This window comes from Triticum dicoccoides, chromosome 3A (assembly GCF_002162155.2).
Source record: "Triticum dicoccoides isolate Atlit2015 ecotype Zavitan chromosome 3A, WEW_v2.0, whole genome shotgun sequence".
Classification (NCBI taxonomy): domain Eukaryota; kingdom Viridiplantae; phylum Streptophyta; class Magnoliopsida; order Poales; family Poaceae; genus Triticum; species Triticum dicoccoides.
This window is the reverse complement of record NC_041384.1, coordinates 667164211-667172024: the sequence shown is the minus strand read 5'-3', so window position 1 is coordinate 667172024 and position 7814 is coordinate 667164211.

Here is a 7814-nt window from a genome sequence, read left to right as displayed (position 1 = left end):
GGGGCATGCAAAGTGGTGGTGGACTGATGGTGCCCGTGCAGCCGTGTGACCCAGAGGAGGTGGTGATGGGCCAAGCTGGCGGCCCTTGTGCGCCTATGCGATGATATATCACTTTGACAGGCGTGGATATAATTGATCGCATCATTAGTTTCCCTGACACCAGATGTACATGAGCGACATGTAACTCTTTTTTTTCAAGCAAAAAAGTAGTCCCTCTAAACTAAAATAAATGTCGTGGTTTTAGTTCAAGAAGTATGTGACATATAACCTATCAAGTGTTGGACACACGTAGTTGGATGGTTGGACACACGTGAGAAATTAGCCGAGCCCCCCCTCCAAATCCGCGAGGATGGCCAGCGCGGTGGCGGCGAAGACCCGGAGTGCAAAGGCTGCGTCGCCTCCGACGCGACACGTGGCCAAACGCTACACCAACTACGGGATGCGGGTGCCGAATGCCCGCCTCCTCCGCGAGACGAACGAGTATGACCTCCGCCATGTGAGGCGCCCCGGTGCGAGGAGCTCTTTCGGCGTGGGGCTATTTCCAGCTAAGAGAGAGAGGGAGTCTGGCGACCTCCTTGTCGTCAGGATCGAGCGCGGCGAGGGGAGGGGGGAGGGGGGATCGCTTGCGCGGCCGCTGATGGGGTTATGTACCTAGGGTAGGGTCATGGACCTGATCCAAGTAACTTACCCCAGGACATCCTTAGAAGAGGTCGCCTTCCAGTCGACCAACGAGGATTCACTCGACTGGCCTGAAGGACTCGACCACGAAGACTCACTCGACCACCAGGAGGTCAAGAGGCACTCTGCACTGCAACGGCCTGTAATCAAGTAGACTTTATGATAGTAAAGGCCTTTATGTGGGGCGTTACCAGTAACGCCCCAGACTTAACTCACCTTAAACCCTCTCCTACGTGGGCTGGCTGGGGTCCTGGCGCACTCTATATAAGCCACCCCCCTCCACAGGCAGAGGGGTTTGGCACCTTGTAGTTCATACACTCATAATCCACTCGACCGCCTCCGGGCTCCGAGACGTAGGGCTGTTACTTCTTCCGAGAAGGGCCTGAACTCGTACATCCTTGGTGCTTACAACCTCTCCATAGCTAGGACCTTGCCTCTCCATATCTACCCCCACTCTACTGTCAGGCTTAGAACCACGACAGTTGGCGCCCACCGTGGGGCAGGTGTTTTAGCGATTTTGTGGAGAAGTTGCGATTCTTCCGAGTACTTTCATCATGGTGTCTGCTGGAGTTTTGGTCGAGGGTCAAGAGATCCGTCTCGGCACTCTCACCTTCATCGCCGACGACTCCGCATGGCTCCAGGAGGCTCCACTCGACGTAGATGCGCTCCCCGTCCGCGGTGCGACGCATTTTCGCGCATGTGTCCGCGGCGTTCTGCTGCGGCAACCGTCGACCCAGTATCGGTCGGCTCCTCCATCGTCCACCCTCCCGGTCTCCCGCCAGCGCAAGCGCTCAGGCCGGTCGAGGCTTCAGCGATGGGTGAGTCACGCGGTGGCTCGCCAATCGGCCACTACCCAAGTTGCGGCAATCGAGCCCAACGAATCTCTCTACGGCTTGTTCGATCAGTCGACTGGCTCCGTAGAGACTGCATCCGAGTGCGGAAGCAGTGATCCAGCGGCGGAAATCTTGATGGTCGACGGGCCCCACAGCCCTCCTGGCTTCGCCCGTGGTGGTGGAGCAGGTGACGGCGGCGACCCTGCACGAGGCTACGAAGAGTACCAGCCCGAGCCACTCGACTCTCTGCAAAGGGAGGAACTTCGCCGCAGGAACGAGGATCCCCTGCGTATTCCCATCGCGGGAGAAACCCCCGAGGCTCGTGCCTTGGAGGAGGCACGTCTGGCCAATTTGGCCGAGCGCACTCGACTGGAGAACCTTCAGCGAGCACTCGACGAGCGCGCGCGGCAACGAGTTCCCGACACCAGTCGACGTCAACTCTTCCCGCCGACTCAGGTATATCGAACCCCAATTCAGAATTTAGCAGCTGCGGCCTGTATAGCAGAGTCCATCCAGCCTTCGTAGTCGGAAGCTGGCAGAGGTTTGCTGCAGATCAGGGATCTGCTCCGGGCAGCAGGAGATCAGAATTCAGCCGTGTCTCAGTCGCGCAACAGAATTCACAGTCGATCCGTCACTGTGAATACGGTTCAGTCGGCTCACAGCCCCAGATCGCCTCTGCGGCGCGAAGGGCGTGAGAATCGGCGAGATCAATATGGCGACAGACTCGACCGAGATGATAGGCGTCGAGTGCCCTATTCCCCTCCGAGGGGTGGATCTTACGCTCCTCGGCAGCCAGATGATAGGCGTCAGTACAGTACAGGGCGTAGGGTTCCAGTTGATCCCAGAGAGCCAGGCTTCGACGCGCGATCCATTATCGTGCAAGGGTTGGTCGACCGGAACAGAGCCCATCGAGGCGCACTCGACAGAGATGTACCCGCAAGCAGTCGAGTACATGTTTCTGGTCCTGAATGTTTTAGCAGAGCTATCAGAGCCGCAGTTATCCCCCCCAATTTCAGGTTGGCAACAGGAGTCAGCAAGTTCACTGGTGAGTCTAAGCCTGAAACTTGGCTTGAAGACTACCGAGTGGCAGTTCAGATTGGTGGTGGGAACGACGAGGTGGCCATGAAGCATTTACCCCTCATGTTGGAAGGTTCTGCCAGGGCATGGTTGACTCAATTACCTCCTAGCAGCATTTACACTTGGGAAGATCTGTCCCGAGTGTTCGTCAGAACGTTTGAAGGGACTTGCAAGCGACCAGCTGGATTGACAGAGTTGCAAGTCTGCGTGCAGAAAGCTAATGAGACTCTCAGAGAGTATATTTAGAGGTGGATCACTTTGCACCACACTGTAGAGAATGTGTCCGATCATCAGGCAGTCTGCGCCTTCAAAGACGGCGTCAAGAACAGAGAACTGAGTTTGAAATTTGGTCGAACCGGTGACATGACCTTGAGTCGGATGATGGAGATTGCTATCAAGTACGCCAATGGCGAAGAAGAAGACCGACTCCGAAGCGGCAAGCACAAGCCGAGTCAGTCGGAAAAAGGAAACACCAGTCGGAAACAGAAGCGGAAGGCTGAACCGGCAGCTCCTGGAGAGGCTCTGGCCGTGACTCAAGGAAAGTTTAAGGGGAAACCAAAAGGATCCTGGAACCCCAAGAAGGTAAAGGATAAACAAGGGAACGACGTGATGGACATGCCATGTCACATTCACACGAAGAAAGACGAAGAGGGGAATATCATTTACCCAAAGCACACCACTCGTCAATGTCGACTCCTGATCCAGCAGTTTCAGGGAAAACAGTCTAAGGACAAGGAGAAGGAGTCGGACAAGGCCGAAGACAAAGAGGACAGTGAGGAAGGATATCCGCATATCAACTCCACTCTGATGATCTTTGCAGATGTGGAAAGCAGAAGTCGACTGAAAGTGATTAACCGAGAGGTGAACATGGTTGCCCCAGCAAAGGCAAATTATCTGAAGTGGTCTCAAACACCCATCACATTCGACCAATCTGATCACCCGACTCATATTGCCACCCCTGGGAGGCAAGCTTTGGTGGTCGATCCAGTTGTCGAAGGCACTCGACTGACAAAGGTGCTGATGGATGGTGGAAGTGGGCTGAATCTGTTATATGCAGACACATTGAAAGGTATGGGCATTCCGATGTCCCGACTGAGCACTAGTAACATGAGCTTTCATGGAGTTATACCAGGGAAGAAGGCCGAGTCACTCGGCCAGATAGCTTTGGACGTAGTGTTTGGTGATTCGAAGCATTTTCGCAAAGAAAAGTTGACGTTTGAGGTCGTGGATTTTCAAAGTGCATATCATGCCATTTTGGGGAGACCAGCCTATGCACGGTTCATGGCTCGACCATGTTATGTGTACCTCAAATTGAAGATGCCCGGTCCCAAAGGTGTGATCACTGTCACCGGTGATAGGAAAAAGGCAGAGGAGTGCTTTCAGAAGGGCTCCAAGATTGCCGATTCCCAAGTGACAGCGGTCGAGTTCGAAGAATACAAGCAAAATGCAGATCCGGGTGACTTGCTGCGATCCAAGAAGCCCGCCACAGAGTCTGCATTCCAGTCGTCCGGTGAGACGAAGCCTGTTCACATTCACCCGACCGACCCCGAAGCAGCTCCGACCCGCATCTCTACAACACTCGACCCAAAATAGGAAGAAGCGCTCATCCAGTTCCTCCGTGAGAACTGGGACATTTTTGCATGGAAGCCCGCTGACATGCCAGGTGTTCCCAGGGGACTGGCTGAGCATCGCTTAAGAGTCGACTCGTCTGCAAAACCAGTCAAAGAGCATCTTCGGCGGTCCGCCGTCCAGAAGAGAAAGGCCATCGGTGAAGAAGTGGCTCGACTGTTGGCGGCAGGATTTATCCGAGAGATATACCACTCCGAGTGGCTCGCTAATGTCGTCATGGTTCCTAAGAAGGACAAGTCGCTCCGAATGTGCATTGATTTCAAGCACATCAACCGGGCCTGCCCGAAAGATCACTTTCCTCTCCCTCGCATAGATCAAATTGTTGACTCGACCGCGGGATGCGAGAGTTTGTCTTTTTTAGATGCTTACTCCGGGTACCACCAGATCCGTCTGCACGGGCCCGATGAGGTAAAAACAGCTTTCATCACTCCATTCGAGTGCTTCTGCTATATCACCATGCCATTCGGCCTCAAGAATGCCGGAGCCACATTTATGCGAATGATTCAGAAGTGTCTACTCACTCAAATCAGTCGGAATGTGGAAGCTTATATGGATGATATTGTTGTCAAGTCACGAAAAGGTTCCGACCTGCTCGCTGACCTCGCCGAAACATTTGCCAACCTCAGAAGGTATGATATCAAGCTCAATCCATCAAAGTGCACATTTGGAGTTCCTGGTGGCAAGTTACTCGGTTTTCTCGTTTCCGAACGGGGAATCGACGCTAACCCAGAGAAGATTGGCACTATTCTCCGAATGAAACGCCCTGTGCGAGTGCACGATGTCCAGAAGCTTACTGGATGCTTGGCCGCATTAAGTCGATTCATCTCACGACTCGGTGAAAAGGCACTGCCTCTTTACCGACTGATGAAGAAGGCTGACAAGTTCGAGTGGACTCCAGAAGCTGATGCAGCGTTTGCCGAGCTAAAAGCTCTGCTCTCCACCCAGCCGGTGCTTGCTGCTCCAATCAGCAAAGAGCCTCTGTTGCTCTACATCGCAGCCACAGGACAAGTCGTCAGTACTGTGCTAACGGTCGAGCGGGAAGAAGAAGGAAAAGCTCTCAAAAGTTCAGCGCCCAGTATATTATTTGTCTGAAGTCTTGACTCCATCCAAGCAGAGATATCCTCATTATCAGAAGCTTGTGTATGGAATATACATGACCACAAAGAAGGTTGCTCATTATTTCTCTGACCATTCCATCACAGTCGTCAGCGACGCTCCACTATCAGAGATTTTGCACAACAGAGACGCAACTGGTCGAGTGGCCAAATGGGCGATTGAACTTCTTCCCCTTGATATCAAGTTTGAGGCAAAGAAAGCCATTAAGTCCCAGGCGATAGCAGATTTCCTCGCCGAGTGGATTGAACAACAGCAGCCAACTGAAGTTCACTCGGAGCATTGGACCATGTTTTTCGATGGCTCTAAGATGTTGAATGGTTCCGGTGCTGGGGTTGTCCTGGTTTCCCCCAGAGGAGATAAGCTCAGATATGTGCTCCAGATTCACTTTGATTCCTCCAACAATGAGGCAGAATATGAGGCCCTCCTATATGGGTTGCGCATGGCCATTTCACTCGGCGTCCGTCGCCTAATGGTCTATGGCGACTCGGATTTAGTGGTCAATCAGGTGATGAAAGAGTGGGACGTGAGAAGCCCAGCCATGACTGGATACTGCAGTGCAGTGAGGAAGCTGGAGAAGAAGTTCGAGGGGTTGGAGCTCCATCATATACCCCGACTGAAAAATCAAGCAGCTGATGATCTAGCAAAGATAGGTTCCAAGAGAGAAGCCATTCCGAGTGGCGTGTTCTTGGAGCATGTACACACTCCGTCAGTCAAAGAAGATCCTTTCACCGAAGAAACTCCGCAGCCCAAGAGCGCCACAGATCCGACTGAAGTTGAAGTCCCAGCGGTGGTCGACTTGATCATGGAGGTTTTGGTGGTCATTCCCGACTGGACGATTCCGTATGTCGCATATATCTTGAGGAAAGAGCTTCCGGAGGATGAGGAAGAGGCTCGACAGATCGTCCGTCGATCTAAGGCCTTTACCGTAATCAAAGGACAATTATACAGAGAAAGCGCGACTGGAGTCGGTCAGAAGTGCATAACACCAGAAGAAGGTCGACTCATCCTCAATGATATTCACTCGGGGACCTGTGGTCATCATGCCTCCTCTCGGACCATCGTGGCCAAAGCATACCGAGCCGGATTTTACTGGCCCAAGGCGAATGAGATGGCAAAAGAGATAGTGGATAAGTGCGAGGGATGTCAGTTCTACTCGAATATGTCGCACAAGCCTGCGTCAGCTTTGAAGACCATCCCACTCGTCTGGCCTTTTGCAGTTTGGGGGCTGGACATGGTCGGTCCTTTGAGAACAGGACGAAGCGGTTTCACGCATGTACTGGTGGCAGTCGACAAGTTCACCAAGTGGATCGAGGCTAAACCAATCAAGAGCCTTGACACCGGTACTGCTGTTAGCTTCATCAGGGAACTAATATTCAGATATGGAGTCCCGCACAGCATCATTACGGATAATGGGTCGAACTTTGAATCAGAGGAATTCAGAGCTTTCTGCGACTCCCAGGGCACACGGGTCGACTACGCTTCAGTCGCCCATCCGCAGTCGAATGGACAAGCAGAACGAGCTAATGGACTGATTCTTAAGGGATTGAAGCCTCGACTGATGCGTGATCTCAAACACGCGGCTGGAGCTTGGGTCGATGAACTTCCTTCTGTACTCTGGGGACTACGGACCACACCTAATCGGTCGACCGGAAGAACTCCATTCTTCTTGGTCTACGGAGCCGAAGCGGTCTTACCAAGTGATCTTCTGCATAATGCTCCCCGAGTCGAAATCTACAATGAAGCAGAAGCTGAACAAGCGCGGCAGGACGCAGTCGACCTTTTAGAGGAAGAAAGGGAGATGGCTCTGATCCGGTCGACCATCTACCAACAAGATCTGCGCCGTTTCCACGCCCGAAATGTGAGAGGTCGAGCCTTCCAGGAAGGAGACTTGGTTCTCCGAGTGGATCAGCACAAACCACACAAGCTGGCTCCTTCTTGGGAAGGCCCCTTCATAGTCACCAAGGTCCTCCACAATGGGGCGTACCGTCTTTACAACGTCGAGCATAATTTCGACGAGCCCCGAGCTTGCAACGCGGAGCTACTCCGCCCATTCTACACTTAAGTTTTATCATTCGGATGAGTTGCAATAAAGTACTTTTGTAGTTCATGGACCTCAAAATAATAGTGTCATAGTTCCTCCATAATATCTGTCACTTTTTATTTTTGTCCAATGAAATTCCCCTCAGTGGGTGACTTAGCTGCGAATCCGTTTCGCCTAAGTTTGTAAAAATCCTACCGAGTGGTGAGCCAGACTCCCACTCGGAGGCTTAGCTGCGAATCCGTTTCGCCTAAGTTATCAAAATCCTACCGAGTGGTAAGCCAGCCTTCCACTCGGAGGCTTAGCTGCAGCCTCGTGCTCGCCTAAGTTATCAAAATCCTACCGAGTGGTAAGCCAGCCTTCCACTCGGAGGCTTAGCTGCAGCCTCGTGCTCGCCTAAGTTATAAAAATCCTACCGAGTGAAGAGCAACCCTCTCACTCGG